Raw genomic sequence first — 12,949 nt, 5'->3', positions numbered from 1 at the left:
AAACCCAAAATTCCTATCTCAAAAAATTAGAATATTTCATCCGACCAATAAAAGAAAAGTGTTTTTAATACAAAAAAAGTCAACCTTCAAATAATTATGTTCAGTTATGCACTCAATACTTGGTCGGGAATCCTTTTGCAGAAATGACTGCTTCAATGCGGCGTGGCATGGAGGCAATCAGCCTGTGGCACTGCTGAGGTGTTATGGAGGCCCAGGATGCTTCGATAGCGGCCTTAAGCTCATCAAGCTTAAGGAGTGTTGGGTCTTGCGTCTCTCAACTTTCTCTTCACAATATCCCACAGATTCTCTATGGGGTTCAGGTCAGGAGAGTTGGCAGGCCAATTGAGCACAGTAATACCATGGCCAGTAAACCATTTACCAGTGGTTTTGGCACTGTGAGCAGGTGCCAGGTCGTGCTGAAAAATTAAATCTTCATCTCCATAAAGCTTTTCAGCAGATGGAAGCATGAAGTGCTCCAAAATCTCCTGATAGCTAGCTGCATTGACCCTGCCCTTGATAAAACACAGTGGACCAACACCAGCATCACTGACTGTGGGTACTTGACACTGGACTTCAGGCATTTTGGCATTTCCCTCTCCCCAGTCTTCCTCCAGACTCTGGCACCTTGATTTCCGAATGACATTCAAAATTTGCTTTCATCCGAAAAAAGTACTTTGGACCACTGAGCAACAGTCCAGTGCTGCTTCTGTAGCCCAGGTCAGGCGCTTCTGCCGCTGTTTCTGGTTCAAAAGTGGCTTGACCTGGGGAATGCGGCACCTGTAGCCCATTTCCTGCACACGCCTGTACACGGTGGCTCTGGATGTTTCTACTCCAGACTCAGTCCACTGCTTCCGCAGGTCCCCCAAGGTCTGGAATCGGTCCTTCTCCACAATCTTCCTCAGGGTCCGGTCACCTCTTCTCGTTGTGCTGCGTTTTCTGCCACACTTTTTCCTTCCCACAGACTTCCCACTGAGGTGCCTTGATACAGCACTCTGGGAACAGCCTATTCGTTCAGAAATTTCTTTCTGTGTCTTACCCTCTTGCTTGAGGGTGTCAATGATGGCCTTCTGGACAGCAGTCAGGTCGGCAGTCTTACCCATGATTGCGGTTTTGAGTAATGAACCAGGCTGGGAGTTTTTAAAAGCCTCAGGAATCTTTTGCAGGTGTTTAGAGTTAATTAGTTGATTCAGATGATTAGGTTAATAGCTCGTTTAGAGAACCTTTTCATGATATGCTAATTTTTTGAGATAGGAATTTTGGGTTTTCATGAGCTGTATGCCAAAATCATCAATATTAAAACAATAAAAGGCTTGAACTACTTAAGTTGTGTTGTAATGAATCTAAAATATATGAAAGTCTAATGTTTATCAGTACATTACAGAAAATAATGAACTTTATCACAATATGCTAATTTTTTGAAAAGGACCTGTATAGTCATGTGAAAAAGAAAGGACACCCTTTTGAATTACATTGTTTTCCTTGTCAGGACATAATAAAAAAAAAAAATCTGGTCCTTGGCAGGTCTTAAAATTTGGAAATTAAAACCTCAGATGAAGAACAACACATGACATATCACACAGTGTCATTATTTATAAAAAAAAAAAAAAAAAAATTCAAAACAATCTTTCCAAAACCAATCTTCCCATGAGTGGACGTCCTGTGAAATTCGCCCTATGGTCAGACTGTACAATATTCTAAGAAATTGCAGACAACCCAAGAACTCAGCCTCAGTTAATATGTTAAATGATAAAAGTTTGCGATATAAACAGTATATGACAAAATTACGCTGGCCGAGAGAGCTCAACGGGCTGTAACTTCAGAAAAGACATGCTAATAGAAAAAGCATCAGCAAATCAAGAAAACATCAGCAGGTGCTGTGAAATTGACAAAGTTGTTTTCTTAATTTGCAGGTGTTTTTTCTATTTGCAGTGCGTTGAGCTCTCTCGGCCACCGTAGAAAATACCAGACAAGTATAGCATGTTTGGAAGGGTTGCCAGAAGAAAGCCTCTTCTCACTAAAACGAACATGACACACTAGCCTATATAGTTACATGGTATGTTATCATGGCGCGGACAGCTAAGGTTTGCAAAGTTGCAATGAATGTTGGGACAAAACTGCTTCCATACTGAGATTTTAAAATCTCACACACAGGTGTTGGGTGAAGCCCAGCCAACTGCTCTAAAATGTCTGCTAACGAGGTTGCATTCTTTGTTTGGAGAGAGCCTTCGCCTTCTGCTGTCCACTAAAGCAGTCAAATAGCTGATCTGATCTAAAGCTCTGTTTGCGATCCAGGTAAGTGCACAACAGATACAGGGCAGGGCCTCCCTCATCGGGAGGGATCACTTATCACTTGCAAGGTTATCACTTGATTCCTGAAAGGGGAAGTGGGAACCATACCCTGCCAGGCTGGGGTCTCAGTTTCAGCCTGAACTACTGTAGGCATGTCTTGTTGAAGGACAGGGCTTGTAAGTCAGCTGAGCAGACAGAGGTGATAGCAGTCAGGAGGGCTCTCTCTCTCCCTCTCTCTCTTTCATACACTTAAAGATGCAAATTATATTTGAAAAGCTACATGACAAATTAATCATTAAATCACATAAACCACTGGTGCTTGAATCTGCAAATAATTGTTGCATATGACATATATATTTTTATTTGCTTACACATTTTTAGTTGTTGAACTGATATTGTTATTATCAGTATTTTAAAATGAGTTTCAGGGTTCTTTGAGTATCAGTAATGCATAGTAAGTGATGCTCTGCTGCCCTCTTGTGTTTGTTTTCAAATAGTCAGTCTGAATATTTTTTTGTGATTAACTTGGAAAGCTGACGTGGAAAAAATGATAGAAACATTCAATGTTTTTTAATAAGTAAGATAACCTTCTGATTTTCTACATTTTCTCTGGTAGTGTTAAAGTGATCAAATGACACGCGTTTATGATCAAAACACTTACAAAAAAGATAATGTGCTGGAGAAATGCTGTCCTCTTTCTTCTGAGAATGACAATCAACTGCTAGCCTTTGATGACACTAAGACCTGGAGCAGTCTCTAGTGGCAGTCTTCCTTCCCAGCCTCTCTGACAGCTGGTAGCTTTGGCATTTTTTCCAGGAATGCACCTCACCCATCAGTCGATTGTAATATCACTGTTCGTCTGGTTCTACTGCAAAAACACCAACCAGAATAGCCAGGAACCATTAAACTTTACAGCACAACTGCTCAAGACTGCACTATTGACTTCAATCTGCTGTTTATTGTTGCAGTTACTTATCTTTCTCTATTTAAATTTATAGTGTTTACAATGCAGGCTGCATTTTTTAGGCTAGGTGTAATATAATTCTTGACACCGCACCACAGATATAAACAAATGTCAAACCCTGTTACAGTCCTGGTATAACGATTTTCCTTTCCGTTTTTTTTTCTCAATCAGTGCCTAATTTCTCTACTTTTCATCAATTTTACATTTTATAAATTCAGAGTTTTAGATTGCTTTTTTTTCAGTATAAATCCATAAAGTCTGATTTCTGTAAAGCCACTTTTTAGGGCTTCTCTCCTTCTCTTGGGCTGTTCTCGTGCCCTTTACGTTTTGACCAGCAGGTGTCGCCAGCCTGCGGCGTTTCAAGCGCTTCCATAACCAGTTCCCAAAAGCGAGTCCTTTCGAGTCAGTCTAATTGGCGTTTTAAAACACTGGTATTTTTAGTATGGATTCCTTCAGGATTCCACTGAGACAAGTGCTCTTCTGGGATATTTCACAGTTGGTTTTTGGTTCATTACCGCCACTAACTGGACAGGGGTAGGATCTATGGTGGGGGGCGCAACAAAGGAAAGAAAAAAAATAAATGGACTCTCATTTTTGGTATTCTTCTGCCTCACTAAACCCATAGAAAATAACAACAAGACATTAGAATCTATTGAAAATTATTTTTATTCTTGTGGCGAGTTTTTATATTTGATTGTAGAACTCTTATCTGAAATGGAATTCTTTAAGGACACTTAATAATAATAAATGTAGCTGTTTTCTGTTTGACAATGATCGTGCGAGTAGCCTAATAACTGTAATGTTATAACACAGACGATTAAAAAATAATATGAGCAAGCGCCCATGCAGCAGCCAATCAGCGGTCGGGTGTAGAGAGCAGGGGCGGGGCTTGTGGTCGAGCTCACCTTTCTAATCCACGCTCAGGTGACCGAGCAAGCGCAGTGGCGTCAGAGATCTCTGGATCTTTAAAGTGTAAAGATCATCTGATAGACTCAACAGAACCGTCGCCGCGAGCTGCACTGAGCTATCATTATGAAAACGATATCGAGACGGGATTATGATCCGTTTAACGCCAGTGGAATATGACACAGAGCTGCTGAGGCGAATTTTGTCAGGTGTGGAAGAAAAAAGCGTTTGGACATTACAGGCAAAGTATGTGTTTTGTTTTTTTACAATACTGGCCAAGTTGTTGCTGTTTTATTTTTATTTTTTTAATTTTTTTATTTATCTATTTGTTTAGCCTATAACGGGTTATGTTTTGCTGCTTAAAAGTGGAGTTGTGTAAATTGTTTTTATTCCAGCTCGAACATGAACAGGTTGTTCTAGGTGGTCTGGAAAAACAGACAACTTTAGATGCAGCCATGAAACAAAATCCTAGTTATTTACATAACTAACTACATAGTTAATAAACTACCTTGTTGTTTATACGCACACTCATTAATCTATTCTAAAGATCTTGTGTAGTTTATTGAAACTTTAGCTTCTTCTTTGTTGACATAACATGAAAAATGAAGCAAAACTTTTAGAAAATGGTTGTTTTATTCCCCAACGATAATATGAATCAATGTTGCAGACTTGAACTAATGCACTTTTAAGTGTTTATTCAGTGTTAAGATTCGATTATGTATTATGTTACCTTCATGGGATCACGTTTACAACGAATCACATCTATTATATTTTAACCATGGATCACTTTTATTTAAAGTGTAACGCATTTTAATTGCTGGGACTGGTACTTTGAGCAAGTAATGCCACAAGAGTTGGTTGTAAATTCAAATGTTTACACACTGACTGATAATCAGACAGCCAAGAGAATGCAAACAGTGGTGGGGATGGGAAAGAAAGAGGAGCTGAGCAGAAATAAGGATCAAGAAACATACATAACCCAATAGATATGACAACAGTGGCAGAGTCTGAGAAAATCACTGATAGATTTAGTATGAAAGCAGGACAACTTTGCAAATGGTGCTCTGTAGAGAGTTGTTAGCGTGTGTATGAGAAAGTCCCTCTTTGTGATGTTATTATACGCAGCAGGTGAAAGAAGTCACACACCTTAGTTTCTGGTTGCACCTGTGGTGTCATGTGACTTTGTAGCTGTATGTTTTTACCAAGTACAAACAAGCAGAAATAGATTGTCCTAGTAATTTTATGTAAAAAAATGAGTGCTTACAGCAGCAAAAGACTGTTGTCACGTACAAGTGTCACAGTTGCCTGTCATGCATATCATTCCAGAGCTTGTCCAAGATGTATTCCAGCAGCTGCCAAGCTGAATGATGTAATTTTAATATTATTTATATACTATTATAGATTTTATTAATTATTAAAATATTATTTTGTTACTACTTTTTGTTTGTTTGCATTTACAGTTTAGTTAATGTTTTGTCATTTTGTTATAGTATGTGCGAAAATGGTTATTTTATTCCAGTTTTATCTCCGTTTTAGTTTTTATTCATTTCCAGTGAGTAATTTTAGTGCTACAACTTGTTTTCAAATGTTTTGTTTATTTTAGGTTTCAGATTTGTTCCATATATCGTAATAATTTCTTAATAACCCTGGCTGAATATAGTGTATTGTCTGGTTTTTGAAAGAAGAAACACTTCAGGTTGATATTGTATAACATTACAGATAAACAGAAAACATAATAACAGCTTTAACTTGTGTCTAAACTTCAGTAAACTATTCCTGCTGTAGCTCCCACCCTTGGATTGCCCTAGCCTGGTTCAGCCTTGACTTGTGCTGAGGATTAAAACACACACACACACACACACACACACACACACACACACACACACACACACACACACACACACACACACACGTTGGTTTTTGTGGTTTATGGGGACTCTCCATAGGCGATTGCCCTACACCTAAACTTAGCCCTCACAGGAGACTTTGTGCATTTTTAGATTTTCAACAAAAACACCATTTAGTATGTTTTTTAAGCCTTTTGAATTACGGGGACATAGGCAGTGTCCTTATAAACCACCTTCATATTGTAATACCTCTGTCATACCCATGTCATTATACACATTTGTGTCCTCATAAACCACATAAACATACACACACACACACACACAAACTTTCAGGACTGCATTGCTGTGATATTAGACTCAGTAGGGAATGATTTTGACATCACTTGAACTATGAATTATTATGTCACAATGTTGTGCAAACATTGTTTTTTTAATCCCTGCCTTTAGTTATTTCATTCATTTCTGGTTTATTATGTTCTATTCATAAATCTTGTTTACTCACACTGAATCATCTGAGACTCCTGGTGAAAGAGTGGTGCTAAATGCTTACATGGAAAAAATGTCTCAATGGGACTGAAAAGAGCGTTCAGACTTCAAAAAGCATTCGGTGTGTCTCTCATCTCTGCGTTTGATCTGACACGTGTAATTGCAGCAAGCGTGCATCTCTTTTGCTTTGTGAGACAAACCATGTCATAAGGGCTTTCTTTGTGCAAACATTCTTTTGCTATCATTTTTTTGGATCTCTCTCATTTTGTTTGTCCTTCCCCTTTGAAACCTACACAAACAGCCTTTTCTCAGTTGGTAGGCTACATATGAAATGCTTGCAAGCCATCAATTTTATACAAAATAAAGGTGTTTTAAAAGGTTCTTCACAGCGATGCCATAGAAGAACCATGTTCCACAAAGAATCATTCAGTCAAAGGTTCTTTAATAAAGAACCATCTCTTTCTTACCTTTTTATAATCTGTAGAACCTTCTTTCACCACAAAAATCATTGTGATACAGAAAGGGCACTGCTTGTTCATACGTTTTATTTTGTAATCACACTCCTTCAATTTGTACTGATGGATCACGCTCATCTGGATCCATACCATCACTCTAGATTATGCTGCTGAATTGGGCTTGTTTTATGAGTTTCTGCAGTATTATGTACTGGGTTTGTAATCATTTGTTTTGCTTTTTGATTATATACATTGTTTAAGAATATCTTTGAGAACTCAATTGCATGATCATGTGATCTCAGCATGGCAGTTCCCATGATAGCGCATCTCACTTTATGTATAGTATAAAACTGCTTTTAGTTGCAGTGCAAAAAGCCTTCAGTATTTCTCTCACAAAGCCTTTCGCTTTGTTGCGGAAGGCAAACCACCTGACTTCTGTTCCTTTGTTTGCCTTAATGAGGCCACCATAGTTTTGCTTTATCTCAGTGTAACAGACAGCTCCATAAAACCGTCTCCCTTTAGAAAGCTTATTTCTGTGGAAAGGATTGCCTTCTTTTGTGTCATAGATGTTCAGTTTCTGAGTATAATTTTTTTTTACTGCTTGTGTGGACAAACTCTGTAAACATAATATAAATGCGAACCATGTTTTGCTATGGAAACATGCAGGCATACCATATTTGCATAGGTTCTTGCCGTATGTAAACCCGTTGTTTTCCCAACACGCTTCCCTGTTTGTAAGTACCACCATATGGATTGCGAATGTCTCCGTAGTTACTGGTCCCAAGTTACCTCTAGGCGTGTTCAGTTCCACCAATCAGGATGGAGACAGGTGGTGTGTTAATATTTATGCAGATCAGGTGCTTTGAACGCTGGGTGGGGAATTGAGTGTATAGTATAAACATACTGCACGTTTACATCTCATGTGCGTACAGTAAAACCTTCAGCATTACTGAAGAGGCATATAACGTCGCAGGCAATACAATTATGATAAGGGTTCTGGTTATCTTCTGCCTTTTGGCATAAATATCAAAACCATTCATTTGAAGATCTTAATGCATTGCCAGGGACAGATGTAGCAAAAAAATGTTTTTATGTGTACGTTCACCATCAGGTCAGAAATTGGGACCTAAACCAAGACCAGTACTTGACGCTGTAGTCATCTCCTCTTTGCATCTGTTGTAAATTTTTCAGTAGACTCTGTCACTGTAATAGCCCTCACGTCACCCAGTCACCATGGGGACCAGGACTCCCAGTAAATTCCCCTTGTGTGTCTTCAGACAGTGCTTGATCAGTGCTTGATCATGCCTGCTTTGATTTACTTGGGTGTCCTTCATGTGTACGTGCCTGCCTGCCTGCTTGTGTGTGAGCGAGAGAGAGAGCAGGAGCGCAAGGGCCAGGTGTTTCCATCATGAAAGTCATAAGCTAGGAGATCAAAAACCATGCATTACTGTCTATTGGTAATGCGATCATTCATAATTTTTATGTAGATTTTTTTTTTTTTCATGACTAGTTACTGTCAATTAAAAAAAAAAATAGTGAATGAATTACACAATATGCTCATTAACTAAGTTCAATATTTTCTGGGAAATGAAGATAACTCAAAGACATTATTGTGGTAGATCAGTAAATTTTCTAATAGACGAGTGAGCCAGAAGTGAGCTAAATATCCTTGTTTGTAAAAATGCTATAAAAAAATTTAAGGTGGATTGTATTTCCATTTTATAGGGATTCACAATGTATTTGTACCATACTGGTTATCGGGCCGTAGTGGATTTTTAATGATGGTATTATTGGATTTTGAATATTTAATTATACTTACTCATTTACCTCTTTTTATTTAATTACATTTGCCATCATCTAACACTCATTTAAAGTTAATCTTTAAAAACACTAATTGTAATTTCTAGCAAATCTCAATGAATAACCATTTCTTATGCTGTACATTAATAATTTTGTAATTCTTAATTTGCTTGTAGCATTTAAAAAAATAAATTTAGTTTAGTTTTTCTACACTAAACTATAATTTTATACACTGTTTATACAGTATAGAATTCTAAAGTACGCTTTCTTATGTCACTTAATTTTTTAACCATAAAGTCGAAATGTAATGACTTTAAAGAGTTCATAATGACTTTTTCTGTAATAAAAAATACTTCTGTAAATGTAACTGACCTCATTTCAACCTTGCTTCAAATGAAAGTTCTGATCTACTGATCTGACATGTGGCAGTCGGACATATGGTGTGGAATGTGCTAGGCAAGTGCTAGTGGATGACTGCACAGAGAACAATTTCCAACATAAGTTATGACAGCCCTGTGATAGGGTGGGACTGATTTTCTAGCCATGTTCCAGCATGAAAAGCTCCAAGGACACTCCCTTTGTCTTGCAGGGCGTGAAACCCAACTCATTCTCAAAGGAGAGTCAGTCACAAAGGGACTCCAAGCAAATAGTCCAGCCCTGACCAGTATCACATTACTTTCCAAAGTAATGACCTTGTAAAAAAAGAAAGGAAACTCTACCTTTTCTCAGTCATTCAACTTTGAAAACTGGATTTTTTTTTTTCTGTATGTGAACAGGTGCTCTTATGAGGCCCTGTGAGTTTTGGTGTGACTGCATGGAACCTGTTTTTCAATGTGACGTGACATTTAAAAGGTGACGTCATTTCAGGCCTACTTTATATGATGTGACAAGCATCGGTGCTCAGATAAAAATCAGCTTCTCAGTTCTAAACAGGCCATAATGGAGATGTGTTGTGAGACTGTCTTTTTAAATTCTATCTTTTACCTTTAATATTCTTTCTGAGGTTTGTAATTTCTCAGGAAGCGGTAAGTATCGAATTAACATAATTCACTAAATGAGCTTAATTGTATAAGTGTGGTTACTCTGAGGTAAACGCAGATCCAGTGTGCTCATGAATGACTTCATTCTCATGCACCCACATTACTAAGATAAGACATCTGTGCTGCTCAGTCAGGAAAGTCATTTCCCTTATATCTGTAGAAAGGCCCTGTCCCAGATTTGTCCCAGTATCTCCACTGATCTCTTTGAAGAAGTAGAACAAGATCAAGAATCCAGTGTAGTTTCCTCTCCAGAGGTTTACTCTGTCCACCCCTCTCACACTGATTAATGAGCATATGTGTAATTTGGGGCACGTTTTTCTGATAACAGAACACTTACCCTGGCCATTTCCTGTGAGCGCATTTCATCTGGACCTCCTCAGATGGTTTTGAGTCCAGGCATTACTGTGAGACCTGGCAAGGATGCTGCCTTTTTTGCAATACATTAAGTAATGTTAAGCTCCTTTTACTCACAGCAATCAGACTTTGAATTTGTTTTTTTTTGTCTAGTCAACTGGATCGCTCAGTAAAAGTCTGTAATTTTGCTGAATTGCCAGGTTCTTAACAGTTTGATGCGCTGGTCCACCAGTCATGGATACACACTGGTACATTTTTTGTGCAATCATGCACAGCTGCAGTATGTGTCCGAAACCCAAAATGGCTGCCTTGCTACCCAATCGATGATTCAACTGACAGTGGTTTTGTTTGAAGGCTTCATGTAGTTTAGCAGAGATTTTCCACCCCTTTACAACCCTGAACCAGGCAAAAGTTTTATGACTACACGCCTTATTCTTGGGTAGAAATTCAAATTTTTTTTGTATGACAATAGATTTTGTTTTTTAATGTTTTTAGTATTTTTTTTTATAACTTTTTATTTACTGAATGATTACAAAATAGCCTTCTGTGTTGACACAGTCTGGGTGACTTTATATAATTGAGTGGCTATATTAAAAAGTGGCTATATACAATTAAGTAAATTTAGTCAATTCTTTAGGTATGTTATGCTCACCAGATTTTAATTTATTTGATCTAAAATACAAAAAAAACTGTATATTGTTACAATTTAAAATAACTGTTGAAATATATTTAAAATATATTTTAAATTTCTAATTTATTCTTGTGATGGAAAAGCAGAATTTTACTCCAGGCTTCAGTGTCATGATCTTTCAGAAATCATTGTGATATTCTGATTTGGTGCTCAAGCATCAGTTAATGTTGTGGAAAGTAGTATACATTTTTGTGATTTACAATAAATGCAGTCGGTTTGAACTGTATATTCATCAAAGAATCCTTAATAAATAAATTATTTGAATAGAAAGTTCAGAATGACAGCATTTATTTCAAATAAATAATTTCTGATATCATAAATGTATACATTTTATATTTATAAATGTATGTTTTTATAAATTTGCTGGGCTGGTCTTGACAAAAATATATTTGCAGCAGTATAATCACAACTCCTCTAGCTGCAGTGGCTCATGGGATCATGCTCTGTGTGTCTGTCCATTTTTTGAATGGGGTTTTAGAGTAGCTTTACGATTTTCTGCAGTTTCACTTGTAGGTTTTCACTACACAGAAGTTTTCTCTATCCCTTTCTCCCCCTCTCTGTGTTTCTGAATTCCCACCTCCTCTTCTCGTGTCTTCCTCATTCTTATTCCCGCTCTACTGCAGTACCATTCTAAACCTCTTTGTCACTGCTCTGATCCATCTAGTCATTTCCTGACCATGATCGTCTCACTCACGCTGCTCTCATTTACACAGCTAAGCTGTTCTTCCCATTTTTTTTTTCTTTTTTTCAGAACCTGCGTTGACTAGTTCTTAATCTACATGGCTCAGAAGAGCTCCTGAGCCCTCTGAAAATGTGAATGTTTTCTGCTGTACGAAAAACCGTTTCTCCAGCAGCAGCTTTCAGCAGTAGTCTAGATGAGGTAGGTAGGAATTTCAAAATCCATTCTGACTGTCTTTCCTCTGGATTTCTGTGTTTTAATGAGAGTGGACGGCCCCCACCTGTAACTTCTACTATGATTCGCTCTAAATTCAGGCGTGGTTAATAGTTTCTGCCTACTGATTGGCTGTTCAGTATTGTGTAAAGATTCACATGGCAAATTCAGTTATGTGTGTTTGTGTGTGTGTGTGTACCTGGTATTTATCATGTTATGGGGAACAAATGTCCCCACAAGGATACTAGTACATTTTGACCTTGTGGGGATATTTTTGAGGTCCCCATGAGGAAACAAACTTATAAATTCTACAGAATGAAGTATTTTGAAAATCTAAAGATGCAGAAATTTTCCTGTGAGGGGTAGGTTTAGGTGTAGGGTTGGTGTAGGGAGATAGAAAATACAGTTTGTACAGTATAAAAACCATTATGCTTATGGAATGTCCACATAAAACATGAAGGATGGCCGAAGTTGCAATCTCTTGAAACTCCGAGGTTGTTCTTGACTCTGTTGGGGTTGAGAGAGTCCTCTCTCCTAAGTAAGCACATGGCTGGGTGTAAAGTGGGGCCTGTTGGCCCTGTGGGCCGCAGTGGAACTGTAGGCTGCAATCCATAGATGAAGATGCAGAGACTGCCGGGAGCAGGGAGAGAGAAATGTCTGAGCAAGTGCATTTCCATGATGCTGAATTCCAGGGTTGAGTGAAGATGAACTCCAGTGGTATTAGTCTGACTCTTTGTAGTCAAGAGCCATCTCCCAGGCTGGGGAGACCGCACACGGCTCTATGTTGGGGCCTGCCGGACGGGAGGCTGTAAATATTGGGTGGTTTTATTACCCTTTGTCTGAGAGCATGTTTGAAAGGCTCTGGCAGTCTATACTTTGATTAAATTATACACTCACCTGGCATTCTATGAGAAGGTGGTGTACACCAAAGTGTGCGTCATCAAATGAGCATTAATTTGGTAGGAGACATGATATAGGTGGGGTTACATTAACTAGTACTTCACTCATAAAGCATGCATAAAACAAAATGCAATGCAAAAGACACTATACAAGATAGTTAAAATCATACACACAATGTCCTGGGCTTAGATTAGATTAGATTAGATTCAACTTTATTGCCACTGTGCAGAGTACAAGTACAGAGCCGGTGAAATGAAGTTAGCATCTAACCAGAAGTGCAAATAACAAAGTATATAAATAAATATGAAAAATATGTGTATATACA

Source organism: Barbus barbus (assembly GCF_936440315.1).
Source record: "Barbus barbus genome assembly, chromosome: 8".
NCBI classification, from domain to species: domain Eukaryota; kingdom Metazoa; phylum Chordata; class Actinopteri; order Cypriniformes; family Cyprinidae; genus Barbus; species Barbus barbus.
Note: the sequence above shows the minus strand (reverse complement) of the source record.